The sequence below is a fragment of the Anolis sagrei genome, chromosome 3, assembly GCF_037176765.1.
Source record: "Anolis sagrei isolate rAnoSag1 chromosome 3, rAnoSag1.mat, whole genome shotgun sequence".
Lineage (NCBI taxonomy): Eukaryota > Metazoa > Chordata > Lepidosauria > Squamata > Dactyloidae > Anolis > Anolis sagrei.
In genome coordinates this window covers 191,765,997-191,786,621 of record NC_090023.1, presented here as the reverse complement: position 1 = coordinate 191,786,621, position 20,625 = coordinate 191,765,997, and positions in this window count along the sequence as shown.

Genomic DNA, 20,625 nt, shown 5'->3' with positions numbered 1-20,625 from the left:
GAGGCTGTATGCCATGGTTTCTTGGCCCATAGATGACCTTTGTGGCTTTGAAAAATCCTTGAGCATTATGGGTATCTGCCAGGTGTTGGATTTCTTCAGCCTTCTTTGTCCACCAGATGTTCTTGAGTTCTCTTGTCCTTCTTTGGACCTCAGCTTTTGCACTGGCGTAGATCTTTTTCTTAGCAGCACAGTTGATGTCTCTCTGCCATGTTTGGAAGGCTTTCCTTTTCTTGTCGATTAGCTGTTGGATCTCGATGTCATTTTCGTCAAACCAGTCTTGATGTTTCTTGGCTTGGTATCCAATAGTTTCTTCGCAGGCTTGGATGATGGAGGTCTTCAGTTTGTTCCAATGTTCCTCAACATTTTCAGGGTGTACTGTGGGTAGATGGTCCTTGAGTGCGGTTTGGAGATGGGCTCGCCTGGAGGGCTCCTGAAGGGCTTGGGTGTTCATTTTGCGCCTTGTCTTTCTTCCTTGGAGTCTGCGCTTGGGGGCGATCTTGATAGCCATCGTGGATCGGATTAGCCTGTGGTCGGTCCAGCAGTCGTCAGCACCTGTCATGGCTCTTGTGAGGAGTACGTCACGGCGGTCTCTGGCACGTGTGATTACATAGTCTAAGAGGTGCCAATGCTTTGACCGGGGGTGCTTCCATGATGTCTTGAACTTGTTTTTCTGGCGGAAGAGCGTGTTGGTGATGACAAGGTTGTGCTCCGCACATTTGGTGAGAAGCAGGATGCCATTCGAGTTGCTGTTTCCAACCCCGTCTTTTCCTATGGTGCCTGGCCACAGGTCGAAGTCTCGCCCGACTCTTGCATTGAAGTCCCCCAGGAGAATGATTTTGTCCTCCTTAGGTATCCCCGATAGGACAGTGTCCAGCTGATAGTAGAATTTCTCCTTGATGTCTTCATCAGCGTCTAGTGTTGGTGCATAGGCACTTATGATGGTTGCCCGTTGGTTTTTGGCAAGATCAATTCGGAGGGTGGAGAGTCGTTCGTTGATGCCAGTGGGTGCTTCGGACAGATGTTTCACCAGATCATTCCTGATAGCAAAACCAACTCCGTGCATTCTTTGGTCTTCTTCGGGCAGTCCCTTCCAGAAGAAGGTGTAGCCTCCTTTTTCTTCCTTCAGCTGTCCCTCTCCTGCTCTCCGGGTCTCCTGAAGGGCTGCTATGTCGATGTTGAAGCGTCCCAGCTCCCTTGCGATGATGGCAGTTCTGCGTTCGGGGCGTTCACTGTCACTGTTGTCCATCAGTGTCCGTACGTTCCACGTACCGAAGTTCATTTTTCTTTTTTGACCGCAGGATGGTGACCCCACTGGACGCGGCAGTCCAGTCAGGGATAAGTGAGGCAGACTATGTTTAGGGCACCTTTTCTAGCCCCCTCCCCGTGTGGGGTGAGCAGAGTGGGTCCTAAAAAGGGCTGCTCAGTCGCGGATACAGCTGCCGAACTACTCAACTGCCTCGGACCTTGAGGTAGAACGACTGAGTCCGTACCCACCGCCCATGTGCCAGTCTGTGACTAGGGGCTTCCAGATTTCACAGTCCTGCCCCCGTCGCCACTCGCTGATCGCCATGGGACTTTGGTTCCTTGGTTTTTATTTTCTTTGGAAGACGCCTGTGCGTGGGTTTTTTAATGTGTGGAGGTCAGTGCACAACTGAACAACACACAGTCTTCACAGATGAGGTTCCACTGGTGATGTAGTTTAACACAATGACCGTGGCTTCTCAGTCTGTTGCAGCCTTCTTCCGCCTTCGCAGCCGTTGTAACATGTGCCATGTTATCCTCCGCCTGCTCCGCCGTTGAGGTCTTTGGGTCTTCGGACTGTGCTTGGTCTGGGACCTCCCCCGCGGCCACTCCTGGGAGTGCACGACTCCAGTTGTTGTGCCCACAGGTTCATCGGAACACGCAAGCCCCCTCACCACGACAAGGTGACAGTCCATCGAGGGGGGGACACACATATAGGGTGTATCAACATTGAAGAATTAATGCACTTTGACACCACATTAAATGCAGTGGCTTAATACTATGGAATCAAGGGCATTTTAGTTTAGTGAGGTAAAGACATTGCAAACCTATAGTGCTCAGTATTCCATAGCACTGAGGCATAGGAGTTAATGTGATGTCAACCCACATTAATTTTAAAATATAGATGGACCCTACTTTCTTGTAATCATTGTTGGAAAATGTGAAAAAAAATCAATCTTAGCGTTTTTACAACAAAACCAGACAGCACCTTCTGGGTTTTTTTTTTAGTTGTCCTTGAATTGAACAACAAAAAGGAAGCACATATTGTTGTCCCTTGAGTCAATTAAAAGACAGGATGTATATATTCAGAATAAAAGGCTCATACATGGCCACACTGAGAGACAACCAAAAAGAAACACATAAATGCACTCTCCATAATGAAACGTTGTCATATCCTGGTGAATTATGTAGGGACCGACCAAGTTCAGTTTGAAGTAAATCCTGTGTTAATCCTACTTCAAATAGACTCTCTGAAATAAATAGGACTTATTACTTGTGACTGTCAAGTTCAAGGAATCTATTTTAGGCTCAAGTAACATTAGGTTTCCCCATTATTGACTGCTGAATTGCATTCTCTCATCTTCTCTTTCTTTGGTTCAGATATCAGCAAGGAGTAGGATGGCTTAAAAAGCAGACTAAAGTTATAAAGACCCATTTATAAAGAAACATTTTCATTTTTTTCAAACTTAATCCAGGTCATGCAGCTCAGATCTGCACAGTTTTATAGTTCAGCCCACGTATTATCTCCTGCTGAAAAAGAATGTAGTACACAAATATTTCACAACAATCACAAGTACACATTCTGGATAGGGTTGTTGATGTCAACAACATTATCTCTTATGGATAAATATCTGACATTTAGTTATATCAACTGTGTTTGAACATGTATAAGCCATGCTATTCACAATGTCACACAATCTGATTCAGTATCTAATCCACAGGCAGTATAGCATTGCCAACATGGCATTAAGTATAATGGAGAGGTTCTCAAACCGAAAAGGTAATATTTAAGTACATAACTACTATTATATAGTGTTTTTGTCCATGAAAGCTTTCTTTTATCCATTTCTGTCCACAGCAACAACAATATAAAGCATAATTTTTTTAAAAAAAAATCTCACTCTTGCTCTCTTAGGAAGTAAACTCTGTAAATGTTATCGACTGGATTCCACTAAATGGGGAGATAGATAGGAAAATGGAATTGGGTGGAAATCTGTAGTGCCTTTTCATTACAATAACTTTTTTATTAATGCAGATCTTTATATCTTTTTCTTCAGAGTAAAATGTATGTGGCAAATTAGAGAAAATTAAAACAGAGATTGTGGTTTAAATATCCTGTCGGATGTTGGAAACTAAGTGGGTCAGTCCTGGTTAGCATTTGGTTGGAAGACTGTCAGTGAATATTAGATGCTATTAGCTATATTTCAGAAGAAAGGATTGACAAAACTACCTCTGAGTATTTCTTGACTAAGAAAACCCATGAAATTCATGGATCGCCATAAATCAAAAGGCGCCCTAAAGGCGCTTAGACACACAAAGTAGGGGTGTCTTAATTTTAAGGAAAACATACTGCGGAGTAGTTATGTTGGCTTACCCCAAAACATAACATATATTATGCAAGCCTTTGAAACTTCACTGGTTTTTTCATCAGGAAAATTATACAGGTAAAAGTTGTGATGATGTCTGCTGATGTTCCTTTAAAAAAAAAAAGCAGAGTGCTGTTTGGTTTTATTGTGTTCAATTGACATTGAGTTATTTTATCACAATTTTCAACATTTAGCTTAGGCCTCTTCTATACTACCCATATCCCAAGATCTGATCCCAGAATATCTGCTTTAAACCGGATTATATGAGGGCCCTTCTACACTTAACTAAATCCTTAGAGGAACTGGGATATATGTGGGAGGGTATAGGGATGTAGTCCCCACACCCTCCCACAACCATACACTTTATTTTATTTATTCATTCATTTACAGTACTTATATTCCACCCTTATCACCCCAAAGGGAATTCAGAGTGGATCACAGAACACATATATGACAAACATTCAATGCTCATTATACAATGACAAGACAATTTGTACATAGATAGAAGTATATATAGGCCTTTTCCACCTTCAACATCTTGGAGACTGTGCTCAGTTCTGTCCATTGGGGTGCTGTTGCTCCATCTCCCCTGCCTAAGAGCTTTTGTTAATAAACTTTACTCCTGGGTCGAATTGCCGACATTCTCTGGCATTTTAAAGTGGAGATTTATTTACAGTATTTATATTCCGCCCTTCTTATCCCACAGGGGACTCAGGGTGGATTACAATGCACATATACATGGCAAACATTCAATGCCATTTTAAACATACACCATATATAGACAGACACAGAGGCAGATTGACCCCCTGGATGACAAAAGCAGTCAATTCCCATAGGGACTTCGCCCGTAAAGATCCAGACCTTATCTTAAGGTCTGGAACTTTCCAGGTGTTAAATTAATCTGGAGCAAACTGGGATATTCCAGTTTTCTGTGGATTAATTCAGTTTTATCTGAAGCATCATTTGGATGCCTCAGGTAAAACAAGACAAAACCTGAGTCTCCACTGGCAGATATCTTGGGATCTGATCTTGGGATATAAGGGCAGTGTAGAAGGGGCCTTCAAGATCGTCCGGGGAGGCCCTGCTCTTGATCTCACCTGCGTCACAATCATGTTTGGTGGGGACAAGAGACAAGGATGAGAGACAGGTGGGGACGAGAGACAGGGCCTTCTCATTGGTGGCCCCTCTGCTATGGAACGGCCTTCCTGGGGACATTAGATTGGCCCTCTCTCTCTTAACATTTTGGAAAAGAGTAAAATCTTGGTTGTTTGAGGAAGCATTTGAAAATGCAAAGTAAAAGACATAGGAATTGGAACGACTGGACAACGAGATGGGATGTTTTTTATTAAGAGACACAAATGATCTATGTTTTAATATTCTTGTTATGGTTTATATTATGTGTTGATGTTTTAAAATGTTTTATGGTGTTTTGGGGCATCAAATCATTGTCATTGTAAACCGCCCTGAGTTGCCTGAGGGCTGAGAAGGGCGGTATACAAATACAGTAAATAAAGTATGTAAGTAAGTAAGTAAGTAAATGTGGGTTTGGGAAGTAAATGGGACTACGTCTGCACTGCCCCACGTCCCAGGATCTGATCCCAGATCATCTGCTTTGAACTGATTTTTTTAGTCTATTCTATTAAATAATCTGAGATAAGAAGATAATCTGGGGTCAGATTCTGGGAGATATTGCAGGGTGGAAGGGGCCTGGGATTAATCATATGCATTTGCATGAATGACAGCCAGGATTGTGTGATAGAGAAAAGGGTATATTTGTAAACATGATTTGGCACTTCATACTTAATCCCTCATTTTGTAGGTTCTCAATAAATCTAATTATTTTCTCTGAAAAAATAAAAAAGGGGAATTACAGCAATTGTAAAGGGGAGGATAACAAATGAGGAATTCCTACATTTAAAGTGATATTAATTGTGGTATAAAGTTGCATTACAATGGTGATGTATCAGAACTAAAGGAAAGTACAACTTATATCCCCAAAATTATATTTTAAAAAATCCAGTTCAGCTGTCAGTATTTAAACAGTTATCAAAACTTCTGATAAAAGAATGTTCATAATTAGAGATAGTTCAAACTTCTTAAGAATGAATTAGTGTCATAATAGAGTCCAGATGTAAAACTGTAATTTTCAAAAGTACAATTGAATGTATTTAAGGAAATCAGCATTTGCATGGCTTTGAAAGTCAATGAGAAGGGCATGCTCAAAAGATAACTGAACTATCTGTCAGTGTTTTTACACACTCTCCTGGCCAGTTTATCTGGCCAGGAGAGTTCTAAGGATGCTTTGTCTGATCAGGATGATGTCTGCAAATAGCTTTTTAACTTATCTCCCAAGATGGCAAGAATCATATGTTGGAGACAAAAAGACTCGGGGAATCAACCAAGACAATCCACATTCTTCCCATGATACCTAACAAAAGTAACTTTTCCAAACAAAAAAGTACCCTTTTTTTTAACTTCTCTTCTGCATGCACACACACACACACACAATATTTTTTGGCATCCTGTTAGTCCCAACTAGAGTGGACCTATTCAACCAATTGTTGAATAGTGAATCAACATATAGAAAAATTATATAGAATAAATAGATTTACTTTAGTCAGGATCAACAATAGGATATTAATCGTTTTTAAAAGACACAGATGGTGGTCTGTTTCTCTCAGAAGTAACTTCTCTACCCACTAAGAGGTTACCCTAAAGAGTAAAAGTGAGCTAACAATTGTTAGTGGCCTGCCTGGATAATTTTACTGCATCCCATTCGACACAATGTAAGTTACCCAGATGTCAGTTCTTCCTTTACCTATTCAGAATGGATTGCCCCACTTTTTCTGCCCCACCAAACGTGAACTGACACTCCTGAATGCCTCCAGAAGTTGTGATTCACCTTTCAGTGCGTTAAAAAGGCTCTCTGCATTGTTTAGCATAAAAACAAAACTTTGATTACTCGAGTTTGTGTGTGTCCCCCCATACCTTAAATACCTTACAGTATATTTAACTATTCAGCTGCCCTTCAGAGGGTTGCAGGGCAAAAATATAGTCCCTGGACCCACTGGTTGCCCATCCCTTATTAATAAAATTTACCCAGCAAGATAAAATAGAAGAGCGGAGTGGACTGAGAAACAGAATGACACAAACATACAACACAGCCACACATATATGTATACAGATATTTATTTATTTATTTATTTATTTATTTATTTACTGCGCTTGTAGACCGCCGTTCTCAGCCCTAGGGCGACTCACGGCGGTGTACAACATATAAAAACAATTTAAAATAAAGGCAATATCACAAACAACAATAACAACATCATTATCAATAATACAATTACACTAAATCATTTGCGACGTCTCATCATAGAATCACAATCCAATCTCGTTATCTATATTCCGTTCCAATCATCATTGCCAATTGTTGTAGCACTTAGTCAAACGCCTTCTCAAACAACCACGTCTTTAGATATAAATTAATTAATGCACAAACACCAAAATAAAATAAAAATCCAATAGAAAATTGGGTCAATATCCAAGTCTTTAAAACATGGGATTTAGTCAACTTTTAAAACCCCATCTAATTAGCATCATTTGCATCCACCACAGAAAGGGTGTAATCATCAATGAAACTCAACATGGAATCTGATTGTAGTAGGTTTTCCTTGTTCCAGAGGGGCAGCATTATTGCAGTGTTGGACTTCCTTGTCTCTATGGAAATATTTATCAAAATGTTTATATGCATGTCCATGGAAAACATGCACCTCATAAGCACTGATGTGGATATAACAAAGTGCACACAAACAGATTTCTATTCATTGTCTCTCCTCACCCTCCTGATGCCTTTAAGTTTGCCCTTTTGAATTTCATTTCCCTTTAGGGTCACTCACCTGCCATGCTGGTACCTACCATGTAAATCCAAGCTGTATTTAATTTCAGAAATATAAGAACAAAGAAATGGCTGGAGAGATTTCTCATGGGGATTGCTTTCCTCTCATGCTTCTATTTGGCTCCATCTATTTACATCCCCGTTTCAGTGTTATAAAATGAGAATAAGCACTGGAGCAGTCTACACCAGTGTATCACAAGGAACTCTCTCTCTCTTTGGGTGCAGGAATATACAGCAATCCATAACAGCACATTTTTTGCTTAGTCGTGGATTTTAAGCAAAGCTTTTTATCACATGTTTTTATGCCATCTTGCGATCCAGGGTGCATTTTCAGTATGCATCACCTATCCGTTTCCCTGTTTATCCCACTTTCTTCCAGAATTTAAGGCCTGTGTAGAAAGAACCTCACTCTCTCTATGACTGCCCTATATCCCTGGATCTGATGTCAGATTATTTGCTTATTCCAGATATAGCAGTATAGATTCAAAGCAGATAGCCTGAGATCAGATCCTGGGATATAGGGCAGTGTAGATCCGGCCTAAGCTTCAGAGGAAGGTAATTGAAAGCTTCCTCTGAAGCAGTCTTGGCAAGAAAACTGCTGGAGTTAACTTGAACACATAGGACAAATACTTAAGTAGGGAAAATATTCAAAGACATAGCAAGGTTAGTTTGGATCAATATGCAAAGGGATCTTATAACATCTTTGAGACTAATTTGGAAAAAGAAGTTGGTAGCATAAACTTCCATAGACTTAAGTCTTCTTCATCAGATATATGGAGTGAAGTACTGGGGAGAGACCTTTATAGCTATGAATGAACAGGTGGTTTGTCTGAATAGCTATATTCTGAATAGTCTGAATAGCAAATGTGGATGTGGTGATGAGATTCTGCTTAAAGGATGGCCATTTGGGGGGGAGGGGAAGGCAGGAAGAAATATGTTGTCAAAAGTAAAATGTATAGATAACCAAATAAATGGTGGAAGGAATTGTTCTGATGTTGTGTGATGCTGGCTGGGAAACAGAAAGTAGAAGTGATAAACTGGCCTGGAGAGCCCCCATGAAGCGATTGTGTTAACTAGAGTTACAATGTGTGACATGTGCTAGGAAACAATTGTCTTTATTCAACCTACTTTTGATAGTCTGGTTTTTGTGAGTTTATTTTAGCTCTACTGTTTGTCTTTCCAGTCTTTCTTTGTCATGTTGTTGCTGAGATCAAAGACAGAATGCCCAAGAAGACTGAGTGGTGTTTATGTATTCTTCCTAATGTCTGATGTATGTTCGTTAATCCTTGGACAGAGAGACTGGCCTGTTTGCCCAATGTAAAATGCTGACAAAGGATGACATATTTCACATAGAGGATAAACAAGTCAAAGTATCTCTAATTTGGTGAGTGATATGATTAGGTCCTATGATGACATTTCCCAGAGATATGCATGAGCAGGGTTGGCATCCAGGATTGTGACAAAGGGCTTCATCATAAAGGCCAAGAAAAGCATCCTGTTTCACTTGGCAACCAGGGGAAAAGAGAGGGGCTGTGTGGTGAATCTGTTGCACTGTGTGCAGCTCCCTCTCACCATCACTTTCCTTATTACATGGGGAAAGTGTCAACCTCCTGGCAAAGCTCCATGCTGGCTGCATTGAAGCCAGCGTAACATGGGAAGCCTCTCGTATTGGGAGGGAAAGCATTCAGCTGGAACTCACACAATGTTATGTGATGTCCAGCATGGACCTCTGTCCATTAGATGGGGTGAAATCATCCTAAGATGCTAAATTCATCCGTCTGATGAGGCCATAAGTCTTGTACCCATCTCCCCATCTGTATTGTTGGTAAGTAACTATTTGGGACTAGGAGAGTGTCTGTAGGCAACTAAAGCCCTGTCATGAAGAACTCTTGAGAAAGCAGCATTATTGGCCGGAGTGGGTTGTAGTTCATTGATAATACAGTGGACTCAATTGAGAGCTGGACAATAATGTGCTAATTTTGGAAGCATTGCCTGATGCCTCTGCTATTGTTATTGATGTTGATGATGCTAGAGATTCCAAAACATTTATTTGCAAAGAGAAATACAAATACATTGCATTGTATCAACAGGCCTTGTTGAAAAACGTATAAGGTTGTGTGTGTTATTTTTCTGCCCCAAATCAGCTAGAGTATATATATAAAAAGAATAATCTGGAAAGCATGCTGCAGATGATAAAGCAGATGGGAATACCCTGCTGAAATACATGAGAGATGGACTTTTATTTGTTTGTTTTAAATTGATCAAAGTGTGTGATTGTTAGCTGCCTTGAGTTCCCTTGGGGGACTCAAGTGGAGAAAGGCAGGATATAAATATGTTTCCAGGCACAATTCAAAATGTGGGGTTTGACTTACAAAGCCCTATACAGCTCCAGTCCAAATGATCTAAAGGACTGTATCTCTTTCTATTAACATGATAGACATCTACAATCAGCTGGGGGCAGGGGGCTTCTCTTGCTCAAGCACGCTTGATGGGAACATGAAACAGATTGAAACTAAATCCAGACAAGACAGAGGTACTCCTGGTCAGTCGAAAGGCCGAACAGGGTATAGGGTTACAGCCTGTGCTTGAGGGGGTTACACTCCCCCTGAAGGCGCAGGTTTGCAACTTGGAAGTGATCCTGGACTCATGGCTGAGCCTGGAACTCCAGGTCTCGGCGGTGGTCAGGGGAGCTTTTTCACAATTAAAACTTGTGCGCCAGCTACGCCCGTACCTTGGGAAGTCTGACTTGGCCATGGTGGTCCATGCTCTGATTACATCCCATATAGACTACTGCAATGCTGTCTACGTGGGGTTGCCTCTGAAGACTGCCTGGAAGCTGCAATTAGTCCAATGAGCAGCAGCCAGATTACTAACAGGTGCGGGGTACAGGGAGCATACTACTCCTCTGTTGCGCCAGCTCCACTGGCTGCCAATTAGCTTCCAAGCACAATTCAAAGTGCTGGTGCTGACCTATAAATCCCTAAACGACTCTGGCCCAGTTTACCTGTCCGAACGGATTCTCCCCTATGAACCATCAAGGTTGTTAAGATCTTCAGGAGGGGCCCTGCTTTCGGTCCCACCACCCTCGCAATCGTGTCTGGTGGGAATAAGGGACAGGGCCTTCTCGGTGGTGGCCCCTTGGCTCTGGAATTCTCTCCCATGGAGATTAGAACTGCCACTTCTCTCCTGACCTTTAGAAAGCTGGTGAAAACTTGGCTCTGGAATTTAGCATTTGATGAGTGAGTCAATAACCCTTGAACACATGGACGAACTGTGATTTCGTTCTGACGACTTGGCCTTATGTAATTATATGATTGTATTTTAATGCATTTTATGTATTATGCCCCCGGTGGCGCAGTGGGTTAAAGCCCTGTGCCGGCAGGACTGAAGACCAACAGGTCGCAGGTTCGAATCTGGGGAGAAGCGGATGAACTCCCTCTATCAGCTCCAGCTCCTCATGCGGGGACATGAGAGAAGCCTCCCACAAGGATGATAAAACATCAAAAATCATCTGGCCGTCCCCTGGGCAACGTCCTTGCAGACGGCCAATTCTCTCACAACAGGACGTTCCTGACACGACCAAAAAAAAATATTATGTATTATGCATTAGTGTACTATGTGATGTGATGTTTTAAACTATTGTTATGAATCTTTTGTTGTGAACTGGCCTGAGTCCCTCTTCGGAGGTCGAGAAGACCAGTATATAAAAGTTCTAAATAAATAAACAAATAAACATGGGAGACGACCTTTTCAGTGACTGTTCCCAGACTGTGGAACTCCCTTCCAAGAGAGACCAGAATCATAATAATATTGCCTCTCAATATAAGATCCGAAGTAGGTTTCCTTGATTTGTACATCACGAATAAAGTACAATCATCCCAATAAGTAAGTACCCTAACAAGTGTGTAAACAGAACATGCTTTTGACTTAACCAGTATCACCTTCTTGACTAATTAGAAAGATCAGCAGCCTGGCATAGGGAAGTAGTAGTATTTTTTGCCCATTTCTTGATTATTTCAGAGCACCTCTAGGAATGCTAATATGGGTATACTATGGCATTAGGTATTCCCATGGATATTTAATTGTAAGCAGTTAAGGATTCATACAAAGCCTCTCTTTTAAAGAAGTTTGACAAGACACTTCCACAAAAGAATTTGCAAACAAACATCCCATCCCTCTGCACTATCAAAAAAAGGTAAGAAAAAAAATATTCATTTCTTCCCTTTGATCGTGATGGGATTGTTGAAGAGATTTGTGAAATGGAGAATGGGAATTTGTCATGGCAAAGGTCTACGGTGCTTATTTAAATATTGATGCTACAAATTACTGCTTATAGGTGATTTCTCACGTCACTTTTTCAAAATAAAATATAGTCATTAGAGTATGCCACAAATATGCTTTGAATACCTGTATCCAAGAACACATTGTAAGACACTTAAGTCAATATTATCATATGAAGAGCTTTCCAACTAGTTGTTTCAGTCGAGGGCATTGCTTTTATGGTAGATATATGCATGAAAGGGGGGAAAGTGCAATGCATCATGCTGACTAGTGAGAAATAGTTATTGAGGTTTATGTATCTCTGTTTTGGATCAAACTATTCCAGTAGAATGCTTTCTCTATGGCTAAAAGATGGGGAAATGAAAAGCTATCAATGAGTGACACATCACTGGATTCTAAAGGGTGAACACAAATAAAATAAGATGCTGAGTGTCATCTATAAATACAAGCTTCATACAAACAGTTTACATTTATATACTCATAGTCCTTAATACATTTACATTTTTAGCACAGCGTATTCCATTTTCAGCATGTCTGTATCAGCAAAAACTCTGATATGTAACAGCTTCCAATGAATTTGGTTGCAAGAGGAACCCTGTTCCTCTTCGATACAGCAAGCACTCTTCAAAACTGTTGAATTGGAAGAACTTAAAAAGGGAAATGAGAGCACTACATTCAGCAGCAGTCCTCGGGGAATTGTGGAAAGGAAATGCATTTGATAGTTTATGCTTATTCGGTTTTCTACATCTGGAAAGTCCTGAGAATAAACAGAGGTATTCGAGAAAGCTAAAAACAGAAAGGAAACACATTTCCAAGTTAATGTTTATGTTATCTGAGAATGCAAGTCTTCCTGAAGATCTTAGAGACTTTGTAATTTATCCATGGTTGGCAGACCAGAACAAGAAATATGGTTTGAAAGGTGTTTACCTGTGTTTCAACATGAGAAGAGATATGGCAAGAACAGGAGCAAACATATAATTTTACACTGAAACTGCCATTGTTCATCTTATATGGAAAGTTACATGGTCATACTTGAAATGTGAGTTTGAAATTTTGGGGGACATGAGGAGGCAACTTTAATAGAAGACACGTAATATATAGTTTTCTCTTAAAATAGATCTTAAATCCAGAGTGGCTTGCTTTCTCTCCCTTATTTTGGGAGGGAATTAAGATATTAACGACTGAACATGATATAGGACTGTCTAAAGGAGGGATCCCCAAAATAAAACCTGCAAGCCAGATGTAGCCCTCCAAGGTCATTTACCCAGGTCTCCCTAAGTCTGAAATGACTCCCTAAGTCTGAAAAGACTTGAAACAACATAACAACAATCCAGATTAATTTGACTATCTCATCAGGCAAAAGCAGGTCCACAGTTCCCATTGAAATACTGATAAGTTTGTGTTGGCTAAAACTGTTATCCATTTTCAGTATTGTATTATTCTTTTTAATGCACTACAAATAAGATATGTGCAGTGTGCATGGGAATTTGTTCTTGTTTTTTTCCAAACTATAGTGTTTCCCCTGTCCCATCCCCCCAGTCTGAGGGACCGTGAACCAGCCTTTTACTCAAAATATTTTGAGGACCCCTGGTCTAAAGATTCATCTCGATTGTGCAGCCCTCAATTCAGTATACTCATAGAATCATAGAGTTGGAAGAGACCTCATGGGCCATCCAGTCCAACCCCCTGCCAAGAAGCAGGAATGTTGCATTCAAAGCACCCCTGACAGATGGCCATCCAGCCTTTGTTTAAAAGCTTCCAAAGAAGGACCCTCCACCACATTCCAGGGCAGAGAGTTCCACTGCTGAACGGCTCTCACAGTCAGGAAGTTCTTCCTAATGTTCAGATGGAATCTTCTTTCTTGTAGTTTGAAGCCATTGTTCTGTATCTTAGTCTCCATGGAAGCTCGCTCCTCCCTGTGACTTCGTCTCACATATTTATACATGGCTATCATATCTCCTCTCAGCCTTCTCTTCTTCAGGTTCATACTCCAAATGCTCCAAGATTGGACCTCACCGGACTGTTCTTAACTGACTGCAGAGCTTTATCTGAGCTCCTGGCTATCACAGGTGCTTCTGCTGATATCATAATGGGATGCCCACATGACCAGCAAGGAGGGGGGGGGGGGCAGAGCTCTTTGTTCAGTTAGAAGTGGCAGCAGCAACAAAAGCATGATAAATCCCTTTTTCCTATGTTGATTAAGTGCAGATAAAGGGTAATGGTGGCAGTGTCCATCTCATTTTGCTATCCAGACTGCTCCAGAAGGCTGGGATACTCTGGAGCTTCTAGCAAACTCTGGAGTATTCCTTAAGTTTGCCAAAATTGGTGCAAAGTTGGTGTCAACTAAAACCCCACCAACAATAATAATAACCTCATTATAAACAACAATGAATTTATGACTCGCCTCTACCTGTGGCTCAAGGCGGGAAACAACATCATTAAAACAAGAGACAAAACACTATGAAAAGATATACAACAAAATATGCAAGAGTTTTATTTATCATGTGAAAGGTAATTGAGAATAGTTATAATGTATAGAAAAATCACAAAACAAAGTTAAAAACTTGGCCTTATACTAAATTTTCTTTGACCAGAAGCTGGCTACTTTGAGTGCTTCTGCTGTCACTGTAAGAAGGTTTTCCATTGTGCATGTGGCAGAGCTCACACTGCATTGTAGTGAGTGGTCTGTCGTTTGCTCTTCTCCACACTCGCATATTGTGGACTCCACTTTGTGGCCCCATTTCTTGTGGCTAGCTCTGGATCTTGTGGTGCCAGAGCACAGTCTGTTCAGCATTTTACGCAGAGTTAAAAATACAAGTTAAATGTATTGATAAAGTGCAGATTAACATTCACAGCTTAAAATTGACCGAGTAGGACTGCTCAAACTTCTGTACAGTGGCCCTTATTTCTCATGCCAGTAAGGTAATGCTCAAGATCCTGCAAGGAAGACTCCAGCAATACATGGAGTGAGAGTTGCCAGATGTTCAAGCTGGGTTTAGAAAAGGCAGAGGAACGAGAGACCAGATTGCCAATATCCGCTGGATAATGGAGAAAGGCAGGGAGTTTCAGAAAAACATCTACTTCTGCTTCATTGACTATTCTAAAGCCTTTGACTGTGTGGATCATAATAAATTGTGGCAAGTTCTTGGTGGGATGGGCATACCAAGCCACCTTGTCTCTCTCCTGAGGAATCTGTACAAGGACCAAGTAGCAACAGTCAGAACTGACCACAGAACAACAGACTGGTTCAAGATTGGGAAAGGCATAGGGCAAGGCTGCATACTCTCACCCAACCATTTTAACGTGTATGCAGAACCCGTCATGCGATGTGCAGGGCTTGATGAATGCAAAGCTGGGGTGAAAATTGCTGGAAGAAACATTAACAACCTCAGATATGCAGATGACACCACTCTGATGGCCGAAAGCGAGGAGGATCTGAGGAGCCTTCTAATCAAGGTGAAAGAAGAAAGCGCAAAAGCTGGGTTGCAGCTAAACATCAAAAAAACCAAGATTACGGCAACAAGAATGATTGACAACTGGAAAATAGAGGGAGAAAATGTGGAGGCCGTGACAGACTTTGTATTTCTAGGGGCAAAGATTACGGCAGATGCAGACTGTGGCCAGGAAATCAGAAGACGCTTACTTCTTGGGAGGAGAGCAATGTCCAGTCTCTATAAAATAGTAAAGAGTAGAGACATCAGACTGGCAACAAAGATCCAGTCTTATGTCTCTACTCTTTCCTATTTTCTAGTCAAAGCCATGGTATTCCCTGTAGTAACTTACGGATGTCAGAGCTGGACCTTAGGGAAGGCTGAGTGAAAGAAGATAGATGCTTTTGAGCTGTGGTGTTGGAGGAAAGTTCTGAGAGTGCCTTGGACTGCGAGAAGATTCAACCAGTCCATCCTCCAGGAAATAAAGCCCAACTGCTCTCTGGAGGGAAGGATACTAGAGACAAACTTGAAGTACTTTGGCCACATCATGAGGAGACAGCAAAGCCTAGAGAAGACAATTATGCTGGGGAAAGTAGAAGGAAAAAGGAAGAGGGGCCGACCAAGGGCAAGATGGATGGATGGCATCCTTGAAGTGACTGGACTGACCTTGAAGGAGCTGGGGGTGGTGATGGCCGACAGGGAGCTCTGGCGTGGGCTGGTCCATGAGGTCACGAAGAGTCGGAGACAACTGAACGAATGAACAACAACAGGCCTGCCAAAAGAGATTAGTCTTAAATTGTGTCTTAAATTCCAACAGCTGATCTAGCTGAGTTTTTCAGGCAGATCATTCCACAGTCTTGGGGCTCACTGGAAACCACTATGCATCATGAGATTCGTAAGTTGGATTTCTCATATCCTTCCTCAATGTACACAGTCAGATTAAGAATTTGGGCTTTACATTTTTTCCCTGGTCTGAAACCTGCTTGTTGTGCAGTAAGCTGGGGTTCAATAACAGGTCCTAATCAATTTAGTAGCATCCTCTCATATACTTTATATAGATGACATGGGAGAGAGATTTGCGGGTAGTTCCTGGCACTGGAAGAGTCTTTACCAGGTTTTAAAATGGCAATGATCTTAGTGTTCCTAATTGTAAAATGGTATAATAGCATTAATGCTGAAAGGTGAAATAGTAAGAGTGTTCACCCCAATATGTTGCCACTATCAATGATTATGTGTCTGCAATGCGATATAAATCCCACAGTCGATGGGAAGATACCAGAGGTTTTGGAAAATGCAGTTGAAGTTCTGCTGAAGATCTAAGCAGAAGTGAGATGGCTGCCTGAAGCTGTAAATCAATCTACTCTCATTTGCTGTTGGCACTGGAAAGTTCATTATGAATTGAACTTTTTCACTGCACAATTCTGGTGTATATATTTTGTGCTTTTGTTCTTTGGATTTCTCACAAAAGTTGAAGAATAAAATGTGAACCTTGGCTGGTTAAACTTCATAGTGATTGCTTCAGTGTCTGAGAATAAAGGGCAGGCAGGGGAAATTATCCTCCATTTTTCCTGACAAACTTCTAAAAGACCCCCTAGGTTTCTCTGAACCATTTCCAACTAATGAAATCAGTTCAAGCCTTTCTGAAAATCAGCATCTCCACTCGTCATTTACACCACACAGCAGTTTGTAAACTGCATTACATAAACATTATTACCTTCTTACTTGATCCCTCAGTAAACTAAATTAATCCTACAGGCCAGCAGAAAAGAGATTGCAAGTATTCTTTTATTCATCTACCTCATGTAGACAGTAAAGGATGCAATTTGAAGTAAACACCATTAGTGACATCTGTACTGGACATCTGGAGATGTTAAACAGATAATTACCTCAGCATGCATCATAGTGCATGACATTATTGAGAAGTTGATTGATTGGGTTTAAAATATTTTGAACAACATTGAAAACTATATTTTAAAAGATACATCTTGTTTCAAATCAATCAGTCAGTCACTGATTGCCTTCCAAAAAGTATTCTGCAAGGAGCAGACATTAAGTTACGAATATGCTGTTTTCATAGGCACTTTAAAGGTAATCTCTGAGTTTTAAAGAAATCCTAATATTTTGGGGAATATTATTTATTTTTCATGAGCTGCAATATGTAAAAATCCTTGTTTTCAGTGTTTAACTGATAAAGCATTAACAATATAACATTTAAAAAGTTGAAATTGACACCTTCTCCCCTTCTCTGCCAATAATACTGTACATATGATAATAATAAATAATGAATTTTATGTATTGTCGAAGGCTTTCATGGCGTAATCACTGGGTTGTTGTAGGTTTTTTCGGGCTATATGGCCATGGTCTGGAGGCATTCTCTCCTGACGTTTCGCCTGCATCTATGGCAAGCATCCTCAGAGGTAGTGAGGTCTGTTGGAACTAGGCAAAAGGGTTTATATATCTGTGGAATGACCAGGGTGAGACAAAGGACTCTTCTCTGCTGGAACTAGGTATGAATGTTTCAACTGACCACCTTGATTAGCATACAATGGCCTGACTGTGCCTGGGGCAAACTTTTGTTGAGAGGTAATTAGATGTCCCTGCCTGCTTCCTCTCTGTTGTTGTGCTGTTGCAATTTTAGACGTTTTTAATACTGGTAGCCAGATTTTGTTCATTTTCATGGTTTCCTTTATATATATATATATATATATATATATATATATATATATCCTACCACCATCTTCCCGAAGAGACTCGGAGTGGCTTACTGAAGCACTTCAAAGTGCTGCATATGAAAGAAACAATACATAAACATATAAAACAGCAGCATAAGTCTAAAAACAACTAATACACATAAAACCCCATCCTAAAATGCATTAGAACCTGCAAATAAACCTGGCTACCTACAATTAACAAATCAAAGTGCTCGAGTGAGTCAATTGCTGAATCCTCAAATCTGACACAAGATGAAAGGTTTGTATAAAAAGCCCTGTTTTTAAACTAGCCCAAAAGTGGGGTCTAACCTAATTTCTCTAGGAAGAGTGGGAGGCCACCACCGAGAAGGCCCTCTCCCTCATTCCCACTAGCCGTGCTTGAGACGGTGGTGGGACTGAGTGAAGGGCCTCCCTGGCAGATCTCAAAATCTGTGCTGGTTCATAGAAGGAGACGTGGTCTTAAAGATAGGTTGGACCCAAAGCATATAGGGCTTTACAGGTGATAACCTGAACTTTGAATTGGGTCCGGAAATTTATTCGAAGCCAGTGGAGCTGCTTTAATAGGGGTGTGGTATCCTCCCTATAATTAGCCCTAGTTAATAATAATAGCTACCGATCTTTGCACCAATTGCAGCTTCCGAGCTGTCTTTGAAGGCTTTTTAGTTTACCTTTAACCACCATATCAATATCCTTTGGAAATCTGGGATTTACCGTTTACATAGGAGGATATGCAGCATTCTCGGCAAGAGAACTCTTGTACCTCACAAACTGAAAACTCCAAAATTCTGTAAGATGAAGCCATGAAAAAGTTCATGTCAAATCACAGCACTATAATTGTGTAGGCAGGTAAGAAAGACATGTTCAAATCATACATTTTTGATAGTAAAATCTGTCTTCCATTACTCTAGATTCTCTTAGAATTCTGTACTCTCTTTTCCAAATATTAGCCCTCAATCCGATCTGTGGGGGTTTTTCTTGCATTCTTATAGATACTATACTACATATGAACATAGAGACGACAAAGGGGATTACGTACCTTGTATGGTACCTACATTTTGGAGTGTCAAATGGAAAGAATTGGTAGTACAGGGCCTAATCTTTGAAGGGTTTGATTGAGTGCCTTCTGCCCAGTAAAAATACTATCGGGAGGAATCCCAGCAGAAAGAGTAATTAAAAGGCCAAGATATCTGGCTCTGAATGAAAGTCAGAAACCATCGATCTAACTGAAGAGCAGAAAGTCTTATTTTCCCCCACCTGATGAAATATTAATTGGCCAGTTCTCCTGCAAATTTGTTGCTGTAAGTAACCCTAAAAAAGTCATTTCAGTGCCACAGGAATAATTAGTTTAGTCCTGTTTTTGCAGGTGTATGAATCATAAATGCAAATAGCTCGAATAATTGTAATTACAGTTACTTGATAAGCAGTCCCTTCCTTTGAAAGAATAGCAGAGGGGTGTTAATTGCTATATTGCAATAATAAAGATGGTTCTACCTCCCTTCGCTTTAGTAACCTTCTCAGGTGGGATGCTGCTCTGTTTATGACCCAAAATCATCATTAGCAATTAGAAGGATTAACCTGAAGACCACTGCAAAATTCCAATTATTATTGAGTTTCCTAAAGCTAAGTTATGAAAGCCTTTATCTATGCTATAACAAAGAAATGATTATTTCTCCAGCCTGTATGGAAACAATTTAAGCTGTTAATTAGATGCTTGGATGCATGGGGAAATGCCAGCTAAATGCAATAGATTTTAATTATGTGCAATTCCAGACTACTGTAAGTCAATGAGATTGCTTTAAACAGGTTTCAAAACAGCTTTCAAAATCTTTGGAAAATTACAAAATCACACGAGGCTGTCATGAATTCATGCTTAGAGATAAGGGTTAAGGAATATGCATAATTCAAACCATCAGTTACCATCTTGAATAGAAGCCAGCCTAGACATGCATACTTGGAAAGGTTACGTTTACAACTGCTAGACTCCCTGAGCCATCATGGCCATAGGCTAGATTCTGGGAGATGTAATCCAATCAAATTATCTGTCCCATAATGATTATGTTTCCTTTATGGTCCCTGTAAAAATGGTGTAGAAAAGTGACAACATGGTACAAAATGTCATAAAGTCACCACAGCAAAGGGGCAGAGAAGCTTAACTCTTTCCTCTGTGATTTTGTTCAGTCCATTTCTCCAACTAGAACAGGTTTTGTGGGTTTCTTCAGGGATGGGTAGAGTTTTTTTTGTCATGTCAGGAGCAACTTGAGAAACTGCAAGTCGCTTCTGGTATGAGAGAATTGGCCATCTGCAAGGATGTTGCCCAGGGGATGGCTGGATGTTTTGATGTGTTACCATCCTTGTGAGAGGCTTCTCTCATGTCCCCGCATGAGGAGCTGGAGCTGATAGAGGAAGTGCATCCATGCTCTTCCCATATTCAAACTTGCAACATGTCGTTCTTCAGTCCTGCTGGCACAGGGGTTTAACCCACTGTGCCACTGGGGGCTCCAGGGATGGGTAGTACAGTCTTGTTTAAAAGCAACATGAGTAAAGGTAAAGATTTCCCCCTGACCTTAAGTCTATTTCAGTCCAACTCTGAGGGGGTGGGGGTGCTCATCTCCATTTCTAAACTGAAGAGCCGATGTTGTAGATGCCTCCTAGTTTATGTGGCCAGCATGACTGCATGGAGCACCATTACCTTCCCACTG